The sequence below is a fragment of the Atractosteus spatula genome, unplaced genomic scaffold (genome assembly GCF_055471065.1).
Source record: "Atractosteus spatula isolate fAtrSpa1 unplaced genomic scaffold, fAtrSpa1.hap1 Scaffold_92, whole genome shotgun sequence".
In the NCBI taxonomy this organism is placed as follows: Eukaryota; Metazoa; Chordata; class Actinopteri; order Semionotiformes; family Lepisosteidae; genus Atractosteus; species Atractosteus spatula.
The window spans coordinates 49,378-71,891 of NW_028296926.1; the positions used below are offsets into that span (position 1 = coordinate 49,378).

The window sequence follows — 22,514 nt, forward strand, 5'->3', positions numbered from 1 at the left end:
AAGACTATTCACAAAGAAAAAGCATTTATCACAAATGTATCATGCCAAATACACTCTAGTAATCAAGAGCAATTAAGAAAAGAAAACAAAACCATCTTTTGAGGATGCCAGATAGAAATGTAAACACACACACTCGCACGTGGGGCCAATTTTACCAGAAACCAATTAACCCACCAATGATCTTGGACTGATGTCTGAAAACCAGAGCAAACAGTACAATATTAAAGTACTACAGCTATCAGTAGATAGCTTATCAATATAATACTTATGTCTGAACTTCATTGAATGGTGACACTTCAATCTTTAATATTCAATGTTTTTCACAAAATCAACAGCTGAGAAGAGACCGTCATATACATTTATCCAGTGGTTTTCAGAGAAGAGACATCCGTGTGGGCAAGAGTCCTTTCCCTGAGGTCCACTGCACTTCAGCTAGCTACATTCTGGCTGGGTCGTGTGTACTCCTGGGAACGTGGCCTTTAATGAATATTGGGCACTATGTACAAATTAATAATGTGAGCATATTAATATGATTTGTGTTGAAGCCAAACATAGACAATCACTGTTAAAACTTGAATTCAACCTCCAGTGTCTGCTTTTGAAATGCTGATCATCACCTGTCTTCTGGCTTAATGGATATTTCTTGTCTTCTTTTTTTTCCCCCAATATGCTCTTCTCTGTATTATTAAGTACAGTACTTCTGGGTCATCTCATGTACCTTGTGGCATCTTGGCTGGTGCTGAATGGCAAGCAGCTGCTATAAAAATAACATGCCTATTAATATGATGTTGAAGACAAAACCAAAACAATACAACTTTGTTTTATACTTTAAAATTTATCACAAGCTTGTCATATTTACAGTCATCAACTGATTTAGGCTGCTGTTCCTGTGAAAAATGTCCTTTGTTTAAGAAAGATTCAATTTAAAATCTTTAGGTTTTAAATATAAACCACTGGCAATATGGTAATCACTTTTACAACTTTTAAGAAGTTGCAAGATAGCTCTACAACTATGTTGTCCTTAACCTATTCAGAAACTACCACTAATATTATAAGAAATTGTTCTCTAGACTCATCTTGTGGGCTCTCTTCTCGATGAATTGGAAAGGTGTCGTTCATGAAGTCCAGTACTGTCGATGTCTCTCTTATCAAGAGACTACCCATCTAACGCTGCAGGAAACTCCAGTGCCTGGTCTGGGAATGCTGTGCTATTCAGATTCTATCAATAAATTTCAAGAATGGTTCACCTTTTTGTTTACACTGTGGCATTTCTTTGCAGTAACAATTGAGTGGGATAGTTATCTGCCTTCTATACTCTTCTGAAAATCATGTATCTTTTTAGCAGTCCCATATCCCTTCCTTATATCCTTGCTGATGAGAATGAGAAATGCTATTTTCAAGACATTAACACGAATATAATTTTTACATTAATTCCAAGGTACAAGAAAATGAATATCTTCAAAATATGCACTTTAATATACTTAGGAACAAGTAATAGGTTTATTCCATGCTGAAAAAAAGAAGAAAGAGAACACAACGTTTCGGCCGTGGAGCCTTCTTCAGGTGTGAGAGAGACAGGGCAGTAGGCAAAGGTAAAGTAGCGGGAGAACAAAGGTTAGGAGGGAGGAGGAGTGAGAGGCGGGAGTAGGGGACAGAAAGAGAGGCCAATCAAGAGGTGTGAAGTCAGAATGGGTGCAAAGAGGTGTGAAATGAAACTTCCAATGAATGGAGAAAATTTAAAAGAACATTAGTCTGTCGTTAAGGGAAGGGAGAATGTGTGATCCTAGCTGCAGAATAATTTTAGTTTCGGTGGTCTTTCTGATTTATGAGTTCGGAAAACCGTCTTTGAGAACACAGACGGAGAGATTAGAGTGGTCGTGGCCATCAGAGGTGAAATGAGAAACAATGGGCTTGGAGAGATCTTTAATCTTCACAGCCCTGACGTGTTCTCTGAAGCGGTCTCCGAGTCTTCTTCCTGTTTCTCCAATGTAAATGGCTGGGCATTTACTGCAAGAGATACAGTAAATAAGGTTGCTGGAGGTACAAGATGCTGTCTGGGTGATCCGGAATTGTCCTGAGGGGCCTTGAATGAGTGTGGTGGTGGCTGTGTACTTGCAGGTGATACAGCGAGTTCTGTTGCAAGGAAAAGTGCCAGGTGTGGATGGTTGTTTAGGGCGGTCAAGGGAGCTGTGAACAAGGAGGTTACGCAGATTAGGTGGTCGGCGATATGAGATGATAGGGCGATCAGAAAAGAGGGCCCCAATGGAGGGATCATCCTGTAGGATGGAAAAGTTGTGGTTAATGGTCCTGGGGATAGGAAGTGTGTTAGGGTGGTAAGGAAGCACCAAAGGAATGCGATTGTTAATATACTTAGTTTCTTTTTTGGAAATGGTCAGTGAACCAACCACTCCAGAGCTTGTCCTTCATTTTGAAATGATTTCCTGGAAATGCTGTAATCACAGAGGAGCTCTTCTTCACAGACAAAATTATGACAGGCTGTTCGTTGATTATAATTGACTTTCTTATAGCCCTTACATTGTCTTTTCTCTTTTATGAGATTTGTCTCCTTATCCGGGAGGCAGGCTCAGTGTTTTTCACGAGCATCAATGCACAGTTTTTGTGCAGGTTCAAATTATTCTTACTGTCATGTTCTTTACCACCCCTGGGTGCTGCAGGTGCTTCAGGTGGAGAAAGGCCTGCAGGTAATACAGTACAAGAAGCTGCTCAGGCAAGGTGATGTCTTGCCCAGTCTGTGCAACACATCTTTCTCTTTGCAACCATCAACACCTTCCAGCAATCCTTCGTACTTGGTTCTGGACTCTGCAACTGTCTATATCTGTGGGAGAAATTAATACTCATCAACTTTTTTTGTATTCAGATTAAAAGTACAACTGAAAGAAGTTTTTAAAATGAAAATGACCTATTTTTAGTAATCTCTTGGCAACATTCTTAATGTTCTTCTTCTGAATATCCTTTAGGATACTTTGGAAGTTGATGATGAGGTTAGCCAGGCTGGGATCCTCTACTTTCACACTGATATCATTTACGATGTAGCCCGGAAAATGGTTTATGTTTTTAATATAATTAGCAATGATTTGGTGAGACAGTCCAGTGGTCTTCATTTGGTTACAATAATTGTTGTTTTGGATAGGCCCTTTACAAAGTTTAAGGAAGATGCAGATGAATCCATAAAAACAGGAATCTGGAAACATTTTCTACCTGACAAATTGTAGAGTCACTATGTTTATGGCTGAGATTTCACATGGGTGAATTTTAAGCTAAGGAGTAAAAACATGTGGTATGGAAATATCACTGCTCAATTTTAAATGCCTTTAAAAAATAAATACCTCCTGAGAGCAATCTGCCACTCTAAGATCCTTGGTAAGGTCCTGTTTAAACCCAGCCCGGTGAGGAGCATCCAGGGAGTGCTTCCTGTCCAGTCCAGCCTGGGCCACCATCTTCCTGAGAGCCTGCTGATGGCTTTTAAGAACTGGGGGACAGTAGGAATACAAAATACACATTTAAACATTTTTACTTATACGACAAACTAGAATACAAGTATAAAACACGTTCCTTCTGTACGTTTCTGTGTGAGTAGGTGCAGTTTCAGTTGGTGAATGGGTTTCTGCTTTCCCTGCTGGGGATTATGCATGGACCATTTACATCTCAATAAGCAATCAGGGTCTTTTGTTTACCTGCCTAGTAGGACTGTGGGAGCTGTACGAGTTTCCATAGCTGATTGGTTTCAGTTATTCTTCTGTTTGGTGCCTAAGTGTTAGTATGGTGACGATGAAGAGTTCCAGTCCCTTTAGGATCTGGCTAGTTAGGAGAGGGGAACAAAGCTCTTTCTCCCAGATTTTATCCAAGAGGGGACCATCTGGGACAAGGAGAGCACTCTCCTTCCAATGACTAAAACCTTCCCAGTTCTTCTGATGTTCAGGCCTTGTGGAAAGATAGTATCAAGCCTTTTGATCTACTCCCTTTCCTTTTTCTTTCTGTCTTTGTCCAGTCCCATAGTTCCTGATGTACCTGTGTTGTGCCTGTCGGGTTCGGATGGAGTTACCTGTTTCCCCCACATAGGTCACCCCGCACTTTTTGCACTGGATGCTGTAGATGGCGTTATTGATGTTTTCTGAGAGTGCCCTTTGCAACTGGAAGATTTCTTTAGTTTTGTTGTCTTGGATCATTGTTTTCTGTTATGAAATGTTTGGCTCTTGGTGTATATGATCTGTTTTGTACAGGTTTTAGCTTGCTTTGGACTAATTCATCCTGAAGGTTTTTGTTTTTTTGTGCTCCCTCAGTATGTTTGTGTTTTCTAATGTCATGGTTTTTGGTTGGTTTTTAGGCTGTGTTGAGAATATGATGTGTTCAGGGGTATTATTCTGTCATCTGGAGTTTTTCTATTCAGAAATGTTTGTGCCACATTTTTGAGGAAACTTTGTATGTATCCTCTCTGGTGTAAAGCTTGGAAGAGTGTGTATTTGGCTTCCTCAAAGTCTTGTTGTTGTGTACAGATTTTGTGGAACTGTAGGAGTTGTGATTTTACCAGTCCTTTGGAAGTATGTTTTGGGTGGAAGCTATCCTTGTGCAGTAAGCCGTGTGAATGTGTCTTGGAAAAATACCTTGATGTCCAGTTTGTCTGTGTTGTTGAAGGAAGAAACCTTGTATATGGTGGTGTCTAGGACGTCTATCAGGCTACCATACTTGGTGTATTTGAGTTTAATGGACCTGTGGTGTGTGTTGAGGGTGTTAATGATTTCTTGTAAGGCTTGATATGTGCTGCCTATATGTTTATAGGCAGCACTGTCGCACAGTTACTCTAAACTCGGAAGTAACACAGTATTGTTGCCTCAGCCTTGGGGCCCTGGGTTCAATTTGAGCTGTCTGAGTTCTTAGTACTTAGTTTTGTTCTCCCTGTGTTCAAGTGGGTTTCAAATAGGAGCTCTAGTTTCCTCCCATAGTCCAAAAGCATAGTGGTAGATTAGTGGGCTTCAGGTAAACCTGGACCTCCAGGTGAGTGTGTTTGTCTTTGCCCTGTGATGGACTGGTGTCCTTTCCAGGGTGTAAACTGCCATGCATCTATTTCTTGCCAAGTTTAAAAGTAAAGTTACAATCTTACTATTTTTACAGTTTTAAATTGACATTTACAAATGTATATTAAAGCAGCTACCCACCTGAACTAAACTACGTCAGCATGTGTAGTCTTCAAAAGAACAAGTAATAGGTTTATTCCATACTGAAAAGAGAAGAGAGAAAACGCAACGTTTCGGCTGTGAAGCCTTCTTCAGGTGTGAGAAAGGGGAGATTACAAAGATTAAATAGCACAGAAGATCAAAAGCTGGGAGAGGGGAGGAGGCAGGAGCGGCAGAGAGGCCACTCAGGAAGTGCAAAGTGCAGAGAGGTGAAGAAAGGTGTGAAGTCAAAACCTGCAAGAGAATAGAGAAGATTACATTAAAATAAGTCAGTCATTGAGAGATCATGGCCATTTGAGGTGAAAAGAAAAACTATGGGCTTGGAGAAATCTTTAACCTTCCCAGCTCTATGGGCATATGTCCCGCCCCCTCCAGAGCAGCCCCGGGTCTAAGGGTCCAAATGCCCACCACCGCATCCCCCTAGATTTATAAATAAGTGTATGAAAGCACGTATTAGCAACGAGGGTTGGAAGGCAATCATGTCTGCTGCAGGTTTGAGCGCGCTCTATCATAACCCTAGGGAATCGGCGGTGTGGGAAGTCTGGTGAGGGTCACGAGTTCATGGGGTGTGAGAGCCAGCCGCGGCCGGGTGTCAGACTGGTTGACCCTGATAGCATGTCTCAAAAAACATCAAGCACACACACACACACTGACTGAGTAAAGTGTCACAGAAAGAACTTGCAAGACAAATAGCATGGACAAATAGCATGTGAAATGTGAACCACTTTATTTCATCAGTAGGTTTTAAAATAGAGAAACATCCCAGTATACACTTTTGAACTTTTCACACACATTACAGTGTAGTGGTTTGATGGGTTTACTGAGACAATTATTAATTGTAGCAGTAATCACGAGGTTGTTCGTTGGGGCTTTTAGAAAATCAATCGTCAGAACAACTAACAAGGCACACACACGGGTACAATACACGGGATACATTTATTAATATAAACTGTGCACCAAACATATACTAGTCTGCCTGGATATGAGTGGCAGACCTTACTGTGAGGGTTATCAATATACAAGGTATATAATCTCGAAGAGATGCCAACACAAAGAGATACACAACAGAGAATATATATCAATATATATCGTTCGGTTACCAAATCGCTAATCAGTGTTATTACCCACTGTTACTCTAAACTCGGAAGTAAATACATTACTCATGAATTAAATTGATAACAACTTGTTTTAAGGTACAATTGAATTCTCGAGACGCAATGTAGAACATGGGGTTTACTTATCCACTGTGTATGGATTTGGAATTTCCCGGCACGAACACCAAACCAGCTGACAGGCTCTGTTGCAATCTCTGTTCCAGCGGTTGTCCAATGAGCGTTGTCCCGGCGTCCTCTGGCTACCGGCCAACCAGTCGAGGTGCAGCTCGGAGTAGGACGGGCAGAGGAATCTGACTGCGGCACGCAGGGCAGTCGTTGCTCCGAGGGGATCTACCAGCAGTCCGGCTGGCTAGTAGAAAGTCTCTATGCACAGTGTGTGACCGCGAGTCCTCACAAGTCACTCTTTTGCCTGGGAAGAAGCTGGTTCGTTCCCGGTCCAGCGCTGCTTCTGAATAAGCTATTCAGGTTGTCAACGAGGGTCCAACTGTAGGCTGCCGTTGATCAAGCGGCGCATTCACGTTGGTAGAATTCTGAGTACGTACGGGATCCGCGGCCTCGAGCTTAGAACAAAGTCCAAGTCCCTTTGCAGACAACAGCAGTTGTCACGTGATTGTCTCTGAGGATGCGCGAAAATGGCCAAGGAGAGCCCAGAACTGAGCTTGCGCTCCCTTTTTGACCAAGACCCAGATGTGTGCTGATTGGTTGAGAGTTTGGCGGGCATTGGAGACCCACGTGGTATTACCACGCCCTGCCAGTCCCTGATTGGTTGGTCAAGGTGAGATATGAGTCACTTACTCTTGACACTTAGGAATGCAGTCCAGATGTCCATTCGGCACTCTCTAGACAGATAGGCGCCAATGGATGACCATTGATCATGATAGCCAGGCTTAGCTAAGTGCATCCCCATCTGGGAGCTGTCCCTTATCAAAAGAAAACATCTTAAATCAGCCTGCATGAATACTTTCTCTGTGGCTGCACCACAGAGATGGGGGGTGAGATGGGGCCTCATTTAGGACAGCATACCACCGCTTAATTCTGTCTTATTAACAAGCATTGCTGCTACAACGGCATCTCTCCTCTCAAACTTCCTCCTGACGTGTTTGACAGGATCTGGGCCGTGGTGAACAGTGGGAAAGACGTCCTGTGGAAAGTGAGGAACATGGGACTGTTCAAAGGCATCGAGGTCCCAGTCAAGGCAGCAGGTAGCCTGGCCCTGTTCATCACCCAAGAGAACTATTACCTCAGAGATCTGTGGAGAGAAGGGATGGAGGAAGCAGAAAATCTGTGGGAAATAGAGAGCATAGGTCAATATCTCAAGAAACTGTGAAAAACATTATCATGTTTAAGTAAAGAATGTGATTTGCACCAGAAAAAAAGAAATTGTTGCTACGCAACTGGTACCGTGTCAAAATGTAATGAGATGTGATTATATATACTGTTTTAAGTATGTATATTAATGTAAAGCTTTCTAATTTGTGATGCCCTGTACTTTTTTGTGAAAAGAAAATAAAGTTCTTAAAGTTCACCCAGAGCGAGGCTCGGCCATTGCACTCCGGCTGTGCTGACCCCTGCGAATTCCCCAAATGTAGGAATCTTGACTGCATAATTTCTGGTAGTGGGGAACTGCGTTCGCGCTCTCCCCTGATGTGCTTGGTCCAATATCAGATACGGAAGAGTTATGACACCACGAGCTGCGATAGGATCCCAGTTCGAAAGGAGTCGATGCCACTGCTGGTTCTCGGTTTCTTTTAGTTAGAGGTCCGGAGAAGCATTTCAAGCTGGTTACGCTACTCCTTCCGGACATTCATCCCTTTTCAAAGTCAGTCATTTTGCTGTAGTCTGCATTATTTAGGCTGATTATCGAGGTTAGCCTTTATTTGGTCATGGGAGCCTCGGTACTGTATGCTAATTCTCAAGACAGTTTCACCCATTTTCTGATTGCTAGGTTCTGTACCAGTGCAGACATGTCAAACAGTGAATGGCTGTACCTCTATTGTATCCGTGCTCAATGAATGAAATCAGTAATAGATGAATATATGTATAGTTATACGAAAAACAAGTGGTTTATCGACTCATCTTCATTTGCAGATTTAGAGGCAGCTTCGATATTCGTTTTACAAATGGTTTTTTTTTTATATGGGTCACACACATGCCATAGCAACAAAACATCTCTAGAGATGAGGCTATAGATCACCTTTCCATCCTCCAGGTTTTCCTCCCAAAACCTACGGTACCAACGGCGACCCCTGCTGGCCGAGAGAGCAAAAGCTTGCAGCACCTGATATTCCCAGGCAGTCTCCCATCCAAATACTAACCAGGCCCAACCCTGCTTAGCTTCCGAGATCAGACGAGATCGGGAACATCCAGGGTGGTGTGGCCGCAAGCGAAAGCCATGGCGCCTGACTCACTACTTGAAGCTGTGTGTGGCTGGGGCTCCGCGCCCCCCTAGCGGGACTGAAGGATCGTTCGTGTGCAGCTCTTTGGAAAGGAGCTTCTTTCCAAATCGCATTGTGTACCTGGATGTTGGCGAATGTGCTCCCTTGTGTTGACTTGTCGCGCACTGGAGGAGAACAAACAAACTGCTCGGAGGAGCACAAGGCAAGTTTTCACAAGACATATACCTCCAATGCACAGCACTCAAAACATTTCTGGGCTGTCGCGTGTTTATTTCAGCACATAAAGCGCACCAATCCAACACGTCGGCCTGGCGCGCGGCGCCTCCGCCCTCTTGTGGCCTTGCGGCGTCAGAGCAAGAGGCTCCTTCTCGCTGCCTTTCCGCTGTGTTGCAGAGCCCTGAGAGGGAACCTGGAGCGCACACTTTGTGGGGGGCGGGAGACCGCGTTCGCGGTCTGCCCCCGATCTCTTGCGCGAGTGCTAAATCTCACGGTGCCAGCCAGCGGCCAGGAGACAAGTGCAATATCGCGGGACAGGGGGGCCTCGTCATTGATTGTTACATATGAGACGGGGATTAGGAGGAGACCCCGACTGATTGGTAAAGGGGAACACTAACACCAGAGTGACACCCGCGGCGTCTCATTTTGAGAGACGCCCTGGGATTTCTTAATGGCCAAGGAGGGTCGGGACCTCGGTTTTACGCCTCCCCCGAAGGACGGCGCCTGTTTGTGCAGCAGAGTGTCGCCATCAGGATGCTGGGGCATAAGAAAGCCACACAGACCGCAGGGTGAGCGCTCCCTACTGGTCCCAGTCACACGTCTTGCAGGAGCAGCAGCAACCTGAGCTTTTCCGGGGGGAATCTCCCATCCGGGTGCCGGCTAGGCTCACACCTGCTGGGCTGCCGTGGGTGAGCCCAGTCGAGAGTCGCAGGGTGAGATCTAGTCACCGGGGAGAAACGATACAAGCGAAGGATTACTCGGCTCCCAGCACTTGAAAAAGCCGACAAATGACTTTTTCCCGCTGGAGCTGAATGTACCTGCATGTGTCGTGTCATCTACTTCCCCCGCCCCGCTGTGTTTGCTGTATTGTCTTTGAAGCCGGCCCCCGAGACGAGACGGGCTGTTCCTGTGCCCCAATTAACACTTTACAGGTGCCATTCCCCGGCATTGTGGCCATTGTCGGTGGTCACACGCGATAAGATAAGGTGGAGGAGAGCGGGGCATGCCCAGCGCCAGACATTCAAGGAGGGGGCTGTGCGAGGTGAGGTGAGGTGCGACACGCTGGAGCCCCGACGCTGCTAATGCGGAGCACTTGTTGAACTGGCATTGAAAGGACGTGTGCGCACGGAGCGAGCCTTCCCTGCGGCGGAGCGTGGAAACTTTCTCCCCGCGCTGCAGGAGTTGTGTGCGCTGCAGCGGTGCCGAGACAACAGCACAGAAGGCAGCAGGCTCTGGAGAGCGGGTAAGAGACAAACCTTGTGGGCAGGCGAGCAGGCCCGTTTTTTGGAAATTGCTGAAAAGGCTCCGGTGTTTGTTCGGTGTGTGGCAGGCGCACGACGCGAGCTTGCGTAGCGATCTGCCGGTCTGGTGTTATGCAAATGAGGCCGAATATCGTCCCGGGACATGCTGCGAATGCGCATTGGCGACTGCAGATGTGTAGGAAACGGCGCGCTCATTTTCTCGTTTTGCCCACCCTTTTGAGTGTTAGTGTGGCGTGTGAGTGTGCGAAACAGTGGGCCCAGCAGGAGGCGGTGGTGTGCGGGGCGAGGAGCTGGCCTAGGCTGCGCGCTTTGTGCTGTGGGTGCGGGCCGCTTGCAGGGGCTTGTACAGCTCATACTTACCTGGCAGGGGAGATACCTTGATCAGCCTGTAGGTGGAGTTGTTGGATTGTTTTCTTGTTTTGTGGAAGCAGTGTTTGTTTTGCAGTTTACAAAATGTCAACTTTTGGATCCCGCAAGAATGCTGTGCGTTTTGAGCTTTTGAATGATCTCTTCATGGATTGTATGCAGTTCAGCAGAAAAGTGTTGCAGAAGGAACTTGGCTTTGAACCTCGGCACTTGGATTTTATCTTCGCTCTCCCAGGTCAGAAAGCATTTGAGGTTGTATTTGCTACCTATCCTCTGTTTGAACAATGTGTGGATGTGTTTGAGGCAAAAAGAGGGAAAGTTCCTGCTCTTGAGAAGATCAACTTGCAGCCTTTGACACAGAGAGAGAGGAAAACCGTGCATGTTGTTATGTTCTCGGAACTGGCAAAGACGGAGGACATTCACACCTGGCTTAACCAGTACTGCACCGTCCACCATGGAACTGAGGTTACAGATGTTGACGGTATAAAAACAGGAGCAAGGAAATTTGAGGTTCGCTTGCTACCCGACAATGTAAATGGAGGCTTAAGGCACCTGCCCTCTACAATCCGGCTGGGCGCCTGCAATGGCTATGTTTTTTATGTGGGACAACCAAAGGTGTGTCGGCGCTGTGGTGCTGTGGGACACCTGGCATCGTCCTGCACTGTGAAATGCTGCAAGACCTGTGGCAAACAGGGACATTTAGCCTCTGACTGTTCAATGCTGCCAAAGTGCAATTTATGTGGCTCGGAAGGACACGTTTTTAAGAACTGCCCTGACGCCTACGCCAATAAACTCAAAATGAGAAAGGATGAGGCAGTGCTTGTTTCAGCCAAACCGGCCCGAAAAGCCAAAGCAAACAACAAGTCAAACAAAGAACCCTTGTTGGACAAAGACTCTCAGCCTCCAGCCAGGATCAGTCCTGCTGTGGATCCGGGGCCGGTGGAAGAGAGATCCACTACGCCCCCACAACCGCAGACTGCACCAGACAAGCACGAGGGTTTGAAAACCCCCGAGAACAGCGAGGACCCCTCCCCCACTCCTGCTCCTCAGAACGAGGGCCAGTGTGGGGCCCCCCGGTGGAGCGGGTCCAGCGAGGATTTTTTCTTATAAAATATACTTTTATCAGAAAAAAAAACATTGCAAAAGTACACATCTCACACAGTAACTCTCCGAAAAACGACGGCGGAACGGCGGTGATTGTCCGTTATCAATCGTTGCAAGGGTGGGCGGATTTGCGCTATTGTGAGAGTCCCTCCAAACCCTACCACTTGCTGTTAATCCTTAGTCCCTGTACAGGGTCCATAGTCCTTTCCAGCGCTCCTTTGCCGTAGGGAAACCCCATTTGGCAACGTCGCGCTTCATCCTCCTCCTGAGGTCCGCCAGGATCCTCTCCTCCAGCTCCCTCGCTCCCCACTCGATGTTGTGCCGGATGAGATTGTTCCTTACATCCCACAGGCCTTTCTTTGTGAGGGACAGCAGCAGCCACATCAGGAACTGCGTCCCCTTGTCCACTCCGGTAGGTGCCAGCCCCAGCAGAATGTACTGGTAACTGAGCACCGCACCCGTCTCCAGGAGTTGCATAGTGTTGTCCATTCTGCCCCACACCGCCTTGGCGAAGGGGCAGCTCCAGAACACGTGCTCCTGAGTCTCCTCGACGAAACACGTGTCCCGGGGGCAATGCGGATTCCTGGTAAGTGAGTGTCTGTAGAGAACCTCTCTGGTGGCCAGTCTCTTGTGTACGGCCATCCAGTTGAGGTCCTTTAGTTGATTGTCCAGTTCTTTCGGCTGCGTCCTTTCCCAGACTTGTCTGGGAACTTGCAGCCTTTCGTCGGCGACCAGATGCCCCCTCACCTCTTTGTACAGAGCTCTGTGGTTGGTGCAGAGCTCCGGCTGTCTCGTGGCCTCGTACTTCCTGCTCCACTTGACAGCATGGGTGTAGAACTTCGGTCGCCTCTCTGCCTTGGGCCCAGTGTTTGACCACTGGACCAAGTGCCTCATCGGGATGGAGAGCCACAGCCTGACAAAGTACTGGTACTTGTGGCCGATGGGCTCCCGCAGCGCCCGACAGAGGTTGCAGAAAAAGATGCAGTCGAGTGATGAGCCCGGAGCTGAACGGGCCACACCGGCTTGTTTGTGAGGCCAGGTGCATTGCCAACCACGACCGGTAGGGCAGAGGCTTTGGAGGCGGCCTGGGCTCCTGCAGCTGGGTGGCCACGCACTCTGGTTTCTCTTCATCTCGTACAAATCTTTCGCCTTTTACTAAAGATTTCCGTGGAGAGGAGCATGAATGAGTTCCATGCAATTTTTATGCTACCCTGCCTTTGGGTGGGGCGCAGCTGGGCTGGTCAAAGAGAGAAAACAATCGCTGGCAATCGCTCTTGTTACTGCGGTTGTGGCCATCTGTCCCGTGAGTCCTGGATCTCTGGCCTTCTGATTCCTGCTCTTTTCACTGGCGGGCGGGATGTGTCTGGCCGCCGGGGATCTTGGGAACTCGATTTGCATAGCGGCTTCCCAGAATGCGTCGTTTCCGTACAGTGTGGCCGGTTGTTTTCCGAGTCATCGCGTCGCCGCAGCACGGATTGGTCACGCCCACAAGCCGAGAGCCGCAGGCGATGAGCCCGGAGCTGAACGGGCCACACCGGCTCGTTTGTGAGGCCAGGTGCATTGCCAACCACGACCGGTAGGGCAGAGGCTTTGGAGGCGGCCTGGGCTCCTGCAGCTGGGTGGCCACGCACTCTGGTTTCTCTTCATCTCGTACAAATCTTTCGCCTTTTACTAAAGATTTCCGTGGAGAGGAGCATGAATGAGTTCCATGCAATTTTTGTGCTTCCCTGCCTTCGGGTGGGGCGCAGCTGGGCTGGTCAAAGAGAGAAAACAATCGCTGGCAATCGCTCTTGTTACTGCGGTTGTGGCCATCTGTCCCGTGAGTCTTGGATCTCTGGCTTTCTGATTCCCGCTCTTTTCACTGGCGGGCGGGATATGTCCGGCCGCCGGGGATCTTGGGAACTCGATTTGCATAGCGGTTTCCCAGAGTGCGTCGTTTCCGTACAGTGTGGCCGGTTGTTTTCCGACTCATCGCGTCGCCGCAGCACGGATTGGGCACGCCCGCAAGCCGAAAGCCGCAGGCGATGAGCCCGGAGCTGAACGGGCCACACCGGCTCGTTTGTGAAGCCAGGTGCATTGCCAACCACGACCGGTAGGGCAGAGGCTTTGGAGGCGGCCTGGGCTCCTGCAGCTGGGTGGCCATGCACTCTGGTTTCTCTTCATCTCGTACAAATTTTTCGCCTTTTACTAAAGATTTCCGTGGAGAGGAGCATGAATGAGTTCCATGCAATTTTTGTGCTTCTCTGCCTTCGGGTGGGGCGCAGCTGGGCTGGTCAAAGAGAGAAAACAATCGCTGGCAATCGCTCTTGTTACTGCGGTTGTGGCCATTTGTCCCATGAGTCCTGGATCTCTGGCCTTCTGATTCCCGCTCTTTTCACTGGCGGGCGGGATGTGTCTGGCTGCCGGGGATCTTGGGAACTTGATTTGCATAGCGGCATCCCAGAGTGCGTCGTTTCCGTACAGTGTGGCCGGTTGTTTTCCGAGTCATCGCGTCGCCGCAGCACGGATTGGGCACGCCTGCAAGCCGAGAGCCGCAGGCGATGAGCCCGGAGCTGAATGGGCCACACCGGCTCGTTTGTGAGGCCAGGTGCATTGCCAACCACGACCGGTAGGGCAGAGGCTTTGGAGGCGGCCTGGGCTCCTGCAGCTGGGTGGCCATGCACTCTGGTTTCTCTTCATCTCGTACAAATCTTTCGCCTTTTACTAAAGATTTCCGTGGAGAGGAGCATGAATGAGTTCCATGCAATTTTTGTGCTTCTCTGCCTTCGGGTGGGGCGCAGCTGGGCTGATCAAAGAGAGAAAACAATCGCTCTTGTTACTGCGGTTGTGGCCATCTGTCCCGTGAGTCCTGGATCTTCTGATTCCTACTCTTTTCACTGGCGGGCGGGATGTGTCCGGCCGCCGGGGATCTTGGGAACTCGATTTGCATAGCGGCTTCCCAGAGTGCGTCGTTTCCGTACAGTGTGGCCGGTTGTTTTCCGAGACATCGCGTTTTCGCAGCACGGATTGGGTACGCCCGCAAGCCGAGAGCCGCAGGCGATGAGCCCGGAGCTGAACGGGCCACACCGGCTCGTTTGTGAGGCCAGGTGCATTGCCAACCACGACCGGTAGGGCAGAGGCTTTGGAGGCGGCCTGGGCTCCTGGAGCTGGGCGGCCACGCACTCTGGTTTCTCTTCATCTCGTACAAATCTTTCGCCTTTTACTAAAGATTTCCGTGGAGAGGAGCATGAATGAGTTCCATGCAATTTTTGTGCTTCCCTGCCTTCGGGTGGGGCGCAGCTGGGCTGGTCAAAGAGAGAAAACAATCGCTGGCAATCGCTCTTGTTACTGCGGTTGTGGCCATCTGTCCCGTGAGTCCTGGATCTCCGGCCTTCTGATTCCTACACTTTTCACTGGCGGGCGGGATGTGTCCGGCCGCCGGGGATCTGGGAACTCGATTTGCATAGCGGCTTCCCAGAGTGCGTCGTTTCCGTACAGTGTGGCCGGTTGTTTTCCGACTCATCGCGTCGCCGCAGCACGGATTGGGCACGCCCGCAAGCCGAGAGCCGCAGGCGATGAGCCCGGAGCTGAACGGGCCACACCGGCTCGTTTGTGAGGCCAGGTGCATTGCCAACCACGACCGGTAGGGCAGAGGCTTTGGAGGCGGCCTGGGCTCCTGGAGCTGGGCGGCTACGCACTCTGGTTTCTCTTCATCTCGTACAAATCTTTCGCCTTTTACTAAAGATTTCCGTGGAGAGGAGCATGAATGAGTTCCATGCAATTTTTGTGCTTCCCTGCCTTCGGGTGGGGCGCAGCTGGGCTGGTCAAAGAGAGAAAACAATCGCTGGCAATCGCTCTTGTTACTGCGGTTGTGGCCATCTGTCCCGTGAGTCTTGGATCTCTGGCCTTCGGATTCCCGCTCTTTTCACTGGCGGGCGGGATATGTCTGGCCGCCGGGGATCTTGGGAACTCGATTTGCATAGCGGCTTCCCAGAGTGCGTCGTTTCCGTACAGTGTGGCTGGTTGTTTTCCGAGTCATCGCGTCGCCGCAGCACGGATTGGGCACGCCCGCAAGCCGAGAGCCGCAGGCGATGAGCCCGGAGCTGAACGGGCCACACAGGCTCGTTTGTGAGGCCAGGTGCATTGCCAACCACGACCGGTAGGGCAGAGGCTTTGGAGGCGGCCTGGGCTCCTGCAGCTGGGTGGCCACGCACTCTGGTTTCTCTTCATCTCGTACAAATCTTTCGCCTTTTACTAAAGATTTCCGTGGAGAGGAGCATGAATGAGTTCCATGCAATTTTTGTGCTTCTCTGCCTTCAGGTGGGGCGCAGCTGGGCTGGTCAAAGAAAGAAAACAATCGCTGGCAATCGCTCTTGTTACTGTGGTTGTGGCCATCTGTCCCGTGAGTCCTGGATCTCTGGCCTTCTGATTCCCGCTCTTTTCACTGGCGGGCGGGATGTGTCCGGCCGCCGGAGATCTTGGGAACTCGATTTGCATAGCGGCTTCCCAGAGTGCGTCGTTTCCGTACAGTGTGGCCGGTTGTTTTCCGAGTCATCGCGTCGCCGCAGCACGGATTGGGCACGCCCGCAAGCCGAGAGCCGCAGGCGATGAGCCCGGAGCTGAACGGGCCACAACGGCTCGTTTGTGAGGCCAGGTGCATTGCCAACCACGACCGGTAGGGCAGAGGCTTTGGAGGCGGCCTTGGCTCCTGGAGCTGGGCGGCCACGCACTCTGGTTTCTCTTCATCTCGTACAAATCTTTCGCCTTTTACTAAAGATTTCCGTGGAGAGGAGCATGAATGAGTTCCATGCAAATTTTGTGCTTCTCTGCCTTCGGGTGGGGCGCAGCTGGGCTGGTCAAAGAAAGAAAACAATCGCTGGCAATCGCTCTTGTAACTGCGGTTGTGGCCATCTGTCCCGTGAGTCCTGGATCTCTGGCCTTCTGATTCCCGCTCTTTTCACTGGCGGGCGGGATGTGTCTGGCCGCCGGGGATCTTGGGAACTCGATTTGCATAGCGGCTTCCCAGAGTGCGTCGTTTCCGTACAGTGTGGCCGGTTGTTTTCCGAGTCATCGCGTCGCCGCAGCACGGATTGGGCACGCCCGCAAGCAGAGAGCCGCAGGCGATGAGCCCGGAGCTGAACGGGCCACACCGGCTCGTTTGTGAGGCCAGGTGCATTGCCAACCACGACCGGTAGGGCAGAGGCTTTGGAGGCTGCCTGGGCTCCTGGAGCTGGGCGGCTACGCACTCTGGTTTCTCTTCATCTCGTACAAATCTTTCGCCTTTTACTAAAGATTTCCGTGGAGAGGAGCATGAATGAGTTCCATGCAATTTTTGTGCTTCTCTGCCTTCAGGTGGGGCGCAGCTGGGCTGGTCAAAGAAAGAAAACAATCGCTGGCAATCGCTCTTGTTACTGTGGTTGTGGCCATCTGTCCCGTGAGTCCTGGATCTCTGGCCTTCTGATTCCCGCTCTTTTCACTGGCGGGCGGGATGTGTCCGGCCGCCGGAGATCTTGGGAACTCGATTTGCATAGCGGCTTCCCAGAGTGCGTCGTTTCCGTACAGTGTGGCCGGTTGTTTTCCGAGTCATCGCGTCGCCGCAGCACGGATTGGGCACGCCCGCAAGCCGAGAGCCGCAGGCGATGAGCCCGGAGCTGAACGGGCCACAACGGCTCGTTTGTGAGGCCAGGTGCATTGCCAACCACGACCGGTAGGGCAGAGGCTTTGGAGGCGGCCTGGGCTCCTGGAGCTGGGCGGCCACGCACTCTGGTTTCTCTTCATCTCGTACAAATCTTTCGCCTTTTACTAAAGATTTCCGTGGAGAGGAGCATGAATGAGTTCCATGCAAATTTTGTGCTTCTCTGCCTTCGGGTGGGGCGCAGCTGGGCTGGTCAAAGAAAGAAAACAATCGCTGGCAATCGCTCTTGTAACTGCGGTTGTGGCCATCTGTCCCGTGAGTCCTGGATCTCTGGCCTTCTGATTCCCGCTCTTTTCACTGGCGGGCGGGATGTGTCTGGCCGCCGGGGATCTTGGGAACTCGATTTGCATAGCGGCTTCCCAGAGTGCGTCGTTTCCGTACAGTGTGGCCGGTTGTTTTCCGAGTCATCGCGTCGCCGCAGCACGGATTGGGCACGCCCGCAAGCAGAGAGCCGCAGGCGATGAGCCCGGAGCTGAACGGGCCACACCGGCTCGTTTGTGAGGCCAGGTGCATTGCCAACCACGACCGGTAGGGCAGAGGCTTTGGAGGCGGCCTGGGCTCCTGGAGCTGGGCGGCTACGCACTCTGGTTTCTCTTCATCTCGTACAAATCTTTCGCCTTTTACTAAAGATTTCCGTGGAGAGGAGCATGAATGAGTTCCATGCAATTTTTGTGCTTCCCTGCTTTCGGGTGGGGCGCAGCTGGGCTGGTCAAAGAGAGAAAACAATCGCTGGCAATTGCTCTTGTTACTGCGGTTGTGGCCATCTGTCCCGTGAGTCCTGGATCTCTGGCCTTCTGATTCCCGCTCTTTTCACTGGCGGGCGGGATGTGTCCGGCTGCCGGGGATCTTGGGAACTCGATTTGCATAGCGGCTTCCCAGAGTGCGTCGTTTCCGGTACAGTGTGGCCGGTTGTTTTCCGAGTCATCGCGTCGCCGCAGCACGGATTGGGCACGCCCGGAAGCCGAGAGTCGCAGGCGATGAGCCCGGAGCTGAACGGGCCACACCGGCTCGTTTGTGAGGCCAGGTGCATTGCCAACCACGACCGGTAGGGCAGAGGCTTTGGAGGCGGCCTGGGCTCCTGGAGCTGGGCGGCCACGCACTCTGGTTTCTCTTCATCTCATACAAATCTTTTGCCTTTTACTAAAGATTTCCGTGGAGAGGAGCATGAATGAGTTCCATGCAATTTTTGTGCTTCCCTGGCTTCGGGTGGGGCGCAGCTGGGCTGGTCAAAGATTAGGTGAGATTAAGATTAGTTGAGGCCATAGATCACCTTTCCATCCTCCAGGTTTTTCTCCCGAAACCTACTGTACCAATGGTGACCCCTGCTGGCCGAGAGAGCAAAAGCTTACAGCACCTGGTATTCTCAGGCAGTCTCCCATCCAAGTACTAACCAGGCCCAACCCTGCTTAGCTTCCAAGACCAGACAAGATCGGGAACATTCAGGGTGGTGTGGCCGCAAGCAAAAGCCAGGGCGCCTGACTCGCTACTTGAAGCTGTGTGTGGCTGGGGCTCCGCGCCCCCCTAGCGGGACTGAAGGATCGTTCGTGTGCAGCTCTTTGGAAAGGAGCTTCTTTCCAAATCGCATTGTGTACCTGGATGTTGGCGAATGTGCTCCCTTGTGTTGACTTGTCCCGCACTGGAGGAGAACAAACAAACTGCTCGGAGGAGCACAAGGCAAGTCTTCACAAGACAAAAACCTCCAATGCACAGCACTCAAAACATTTCTGGGCTGTCGCGTGTTTATTTCAGCACATAAAGCGCCCCAGTCCAACACGTCGGCCGGGTGCGCGTCGCCTCCGCCCTCTTGTGGCCTTGCGGCGTCAGAGCAAGAGGCTCCTTCTCGCTGCCTTTCCGCTGTGTTGCAGAGCCCTGAGAGGGAACCTGGAGCGCACACTTTGTGGGGGGCGGGAGACCGCGTTCGCGCTCTGCCCCCGATCTCTTGCGCGAGTGCTAAATCTCACGGCGCCAGCCAGCGGCCAGGAGACAAGTGCAATATCGCGGGACAGGGGGGCCTCGTCATTGATTGTTACATATGAGACGGGGATTAGGAGGAGACCCCGACTGATTGGTAAAGGGGAACACTAACACCAGAGTGACACCCGCGGCGTCTCATTTTGAGAGACGCCCTGGGATTTCTTAATGGCCAAGGAGGGTCGGGACCTCGGTTTTACGCCTCCCCCGAAGGCCTGTTTGTGCAGCAGAGTGTCGCCATCAGGATGCTGGGGCATAAGAAAGCCACACAGACCGCAGGGTGAGCGCTCCCTACTGGTCCCAGTCACACGTCTTGCAGGAGCAGCAGCAACCTGAGCTTTTCCGGGGGGAATCTCCCATCCGGGTGCCGGCTAGGCTCACACCTGCTGGGCTGCCGTGGGTGAGCCCAGTCGAGAGTCGCAGGGTGAGATCTAGTCACCGGGGAGAAACGATACAAGCGAAGGATTACTCGGCTCCCAGCACTTGAAAAAGCCGACAAATGACTTTTTCCCGCCGGAGCTGAATGTACCTGCATGTGTCGTGTCGTCTACTTCCCCCGCCCCGCTGTGTTTGCTGTATTGTCTTTGAAGCCGGCCCCCGAGACGAGTCGGGCTGTTCCTGTGCCCCAATTAACACTTTACAGGTGCCATTCCCCGGCATTGTGGCCATTGTCGGTGGTCACACGCGATAAGATAAGGTGGAGGAGAGCGCGAACGCAGTCCCCCACTACCAGAAATTATGCAGTCGAGATTCCCACATTTGAGAAATTCGCAGGGGTCAGCACAGCCAGAGTGCAATGGCCGAGCCTCGCTCTGGGTGAAACTCCTTCTTGATCAAGGTATCTCCTCTGCCAGATAAGTATGAGCTGTACAAGCCCCTGCAAGCGGCCCGCACCCACAGCACAAAGCGCGCAGCCTAGGCCAGCTCCTCGCCCCGCACACCACCGCCTCCTGCTGGGCCTACTCTTTCGCACACTCACACGCCACACTAACACTCAAAAGGGTGGGCAAAACGAGAAAACGAGCGCGCCGTTTCCTACACATCTGCAGTCGCCAATGCGCATTCGCAGCATGTCCCGGGACGCAATTCGGCCTCATTTGCATAACACCAGACCAGCAGATCGCTACGCAAGCTCGCGTCGTGCGCCTGCCACACACCGAACAAACACCGGAGTCTTTTCAGCAATTTCCAAAAAACGGGCCTGCTCGCCTGCCCACAAGGTTTGTCTCTTACCCACTCTCCAGAGCCTGCTGCCTTCTGTGCTGTTCTCTCGGCACCGCTGCAGCGCACACAACTCCTGCAGCGCGGGGAGAAAGTTTCCACGCTCCGCCTAAATAATGCAGACTACAGCAAAACGACTGACTTTGAAAAGGGAATGAATGTCCGGAAGGAGTAGTGGAACCAGCTTGTAATGCTTCTCCGGACCTCTAACTAAAAGAAACCGGGAACCAGCAGTGGCATCGACTCCTTTCGAACTGGGATCCAATCGCAGCTCGTGGTGTCGTAACTTTTCCTTATCCGATATTGGACCAAGCACATCAGGGGAGAGCGCGAACGCAGTCCCCCACTACCAGAAATTATGCAGTCGAGATTCCCACATTTGGGGAATTCGCAGGGGTCAGCACATCCGGAGTGCAATGGCAGAGCCTCCCTCTGGGTGAACCGATTTTTTAAGAACTTTATTTTCTATTCATAAAAAAAATCAGGACATCACAAATTAGAAAGGTTTACATTAATATACATACTTAAAACAGTATATATGATCACATCTCATTACATATTGACACGGTACCAGTTACATAGCAACAATTTTCTTTTTTTCTGGTGCAAATCACATACTTTACTTAAACATGATAATGTTTTTCACAGTTTCTTGGGATATTGACCTATGCTCTCTATTTCCCACAGATTTTCTGCTTCCTCCCTCCCTTCTCTCCACAGATCTCTGAGGTAATAGTTCTCTAGGGTGATGAACAGGGCCAGGCTACCTGCTGCCTTGACTGGGACCTCGATGCCTTTGAACAGCCCCATGTTCCTCACTCTCCACAGGGCGTCTTTTCCACTGTTCACCACGGCCCAGATCTTGTCAAACACGTCAGGAGGAAGTTTGACAGGAGAGATGCCGTATATGACGAAAGCAGCGGTCAGGGTAAATTGGAGCGAGAGAGCTTGCAACCAATCTTCAAACTGTGCCCAGAAGGCCTTAGCCAAAAAGCAGGACCACAGGAGATGGGTCACAGTCTCCTCCTCGCCACAGCCCACCCTAACGCAGTGTGGGCTGGGGGTGAGGCCCCTACGGTACAAGAAAGTTCGAACCGGTAAGCACTGGTGGACGACACTCCAGGCTAAATCTTTGTGAATGTTGCACAGAAACTTAGAGGATGTGTGTTTCCACACCTTCCTTGTTTGGGCTGATGTTAAAATGCCCACAGGGGTCTGCCTATTGTTCTGGGGTGCAACGAAATCTTCCAGTTTTTGGACGCTGACATCTCGGAGGGGAATATGGCCAATTGGGTGAGATCTTAGAAAACTTTTAACTGTCCCATAAATTGCAGGGCATGTGTCAGAGAGTGGGACATCCAGCTTGGGTCTGACACCCCACACTCTGAACACCTCCCTACCTATCCAGAGCCTGGCAAAATAAGTCCAGGTACGCGCTGCAGGTGCTGTTGCAAAGCCTCTCAGCACAGAGGCCAGGAAAATGCACAGCAGCTTCGTAGCAATATCTGGGACAGACTTCCCCCCTGAGGGTAGCGGCCTGTCCATTATTTCCCTTCTGAGTCTTTCCTGCTTCCCACCCCATAGAAATTGAAACATCAATCTCCTCAGCACCGCCGCAACACGGTGTGGGATTGGGAAGGTAGAAGCCAGAAAATTCAAGACAGGCAAGAGCTCAGCTTTGATGACCAGCACCTTCCCTGTCATGGTGAGGTCTCGGTCCTTCCATTGCATCAGTTTTTTGTTTAAGATTGGCAATTTGTTCTGCCAATTTTCTGTTCCCATCTCTTCTCCAAAATACACCCCCAGGACCTTAATTCTCTTCTCTTGCAGCCTGAGATCATGTCCTTCTTTTGGCTCCCTCCAGTTCTGATAAAAAATCTCACTCTTAGATTTGTTAATTTTTGCAGAGGAAGCCAAAGAGAAACGATCACAGCACTGCAGAGCTCTGCTAATTGAGGCATTGTCAGAGAGGAGCAGGGTGACGTCATCCATGTATA

The 22,514-nt window shown here is 50.6% G+C and overlaps 16 non-coding genes and 1 pseudogene across 16 annotated transcripts; 13 read left to right on the forward strand and 4 right to left on the reverse strand.

Moving 5' to 3' along the window:
- The first annotated feature begins 7,792 nt into the window (after positions 1-7,792).
- LOC148804652 (U1 spliceosomal RNA) lies at positions 7,793-7,951 on the forward strand. Its single transcript, XR_016090754.1, has one exon. It is a non-coding gene; the product is annotated as a U1 spliceosomal RNA (small nuclear RNA).
- Positions 7,952-8,573: 622 nt separating this feature from the next.
- Positions 8,574-8,692, reverse strand: LOC148804653 (5S ribosomal RNA). Its single transcript, XR_016090755.1, has one exon. It is a non-coding gene; the product is annotated as a 5S ribosomal RNA (ribosomal RNA).
- Positions 8,693-12,762: 4,070 nt separating this feature from the next.
- LOC148804654 (U5 spliceosomal RNA) lies at positions 12,763-12,877 on the forward strand. The gene has a single exon (XR_016090763.1). It is a non-coding gene; the product is annotated as a U5 spliceosomal RNA (small nuclear RNA).
- Positions 12,878-13,278: 401 nt separating this feature from the next.
- On the forward strand, positions 13,279-13,395 carry LOC148804655 (U5 spliceosomal RNA). Its single transcript, XR_016090760.1, has one exon. It is a non-coding gene; the product is annotated as a U5 spliceosomal RNA (small nuclear RNA).
- Positions 13,396-13,794: 399 nt separating this feature from the next.
- Positions 13,795-13,911, forward strand: LOC148804656 (U5 spliceosomal RNA). The gene has a single exon (XR_016090770.1). It is a non-coding gene; the product is annotated as a U5 spliceosomal RNA (small nuclear RNA).
- Positions 13,912-14,310: 399 nt separating this feature from the next.
- On the forward strand, positions 14,311-14,427 carry LOC148804657 (U5 spliceosomal RNA). Its single transcript, XR_016090766.1, has one exon. It is a non-coding gene; the product is annotated as a U5 spliceosomal RNA (small nuclear RNA).
- A 382-nt stretch (positions 14,428-14,809) lies between these two features.
- Positions 14,810-14,926, forward strand: LOC148804658 (U5 spliceosomal RNA). The gene has a single exon (XR_016090761.1). It is a non-coding gene; the product is annotated as a U5 spliceosomal RNA (small nuclear RNA).
- A 398-nt stretch (positions 14,927-15,324) lies between these two features.
- On the forward strand, positions 15,325-15,441 carry LOC148804659 (U5 spliceosomal RNA). The gene has a single exon (XR_016090762.1). It is a non-coding gene; the product is annotated as a U5 spliceosomal RNA (small nuclear RNA).
- A 399-nt stretch (positions 15,442-15,840) lies between these two features.
- LOC148804660 (U5 spliceosomal RNA) lies at positions 15,841-15,957 on the forward strand. The gene has a single exon (XR_016090764.1). It is a non-coding gene; the product is annotated as a U5 spliceosomal RNA (small nuclear RNA).
- A 399-nt stretch (positions 15,958-16,356) lies between these two features.
- Positions 16,357-16,470, forward strand: LOC148804661 (U5 spliceosomal RNA). The gene has a single exon (XR_016090767.1). It is a non-coding gene; the product is annotated as a U5 spliceosomal RNA (small nuclear RNA).
- Positions 16,471-16,872: 402 nt separating this feature from the next.
- Positions 16,873-16,989, forward strand: LOC148804662 (U5 spliceosomal RNA). Its single transcript, XR_016090765.1, has one exon. It is a non-coding gene; the product is annotated as a U5 spliceosomal RNA (small nuclear RNA).
- Positions 16,990-17,388: 399 nt separating this feature from the next.
- LOC148804663 (U5 spliceosomal RNA) lies at positions 17,389-17,502 on the forward strand. Its single transcript, XR_016090769.1, has one exon. It is a non-coding gene; the product is annotated as a U5 spliceosomal RNA (small nuclear RNA).
- A 402-nt stretch (positions 17,503-17,904) lies between these two features.
- Positions 17,905-18,021, forward strand: LOC148804664 (U5 spliceosomal RNA). Its single transcript, XR_016090759.1, has one exon. It is a non-coding gene; the product is annotated as a U5 spliceosomal RNA (small nuclear RNA).
- A 400-nt stretch (positions 18,022-18,421) lies between these two features.
- On the forward strand, positions 18,422-18,538 carry LOC148804665 (U5 spliceosomal RNA). Its single transcript, XR_016090771.1, has one exon. It is a non-coding gene; the product is annotated as a U5 spliceosomal RNA (small nuclear RNA).
- Positions 18,539-18,667: 129 nt separating this feature from the next.
- LOC148804666 (5S ribosomal RNA) lies at positions 18,668-18,786 on the reverse strand (annotated as a pseudogene).
- Positions 18,787-19,994: 1,208 nt separating this feature from the next.
- Positions 19,995-20,158, reverse strand: LOC148804667 (U1 spliceosomal RNA). The gene has a single exon (XR_016090748.1). It is a non-coding gene; the product is annotated as a U1 spliceosomal RNA (small nuclear RNA).
- Positions 20,159-20,835: 677 nt separating this feature from the next.
- On the reverse strand, positions 20,836-20,999 carry LOC148804668 (U1 spliceosomal RNA). Its single transcript, XR_016090753.1, has one exon. It is a non-coding gene; the product is annotated as a U1 spliceosomal RNA (small nuclear RNA).
- Between the last annotated feature and the right edge of the window lie 1,515 nt (positions 21,000-22,514).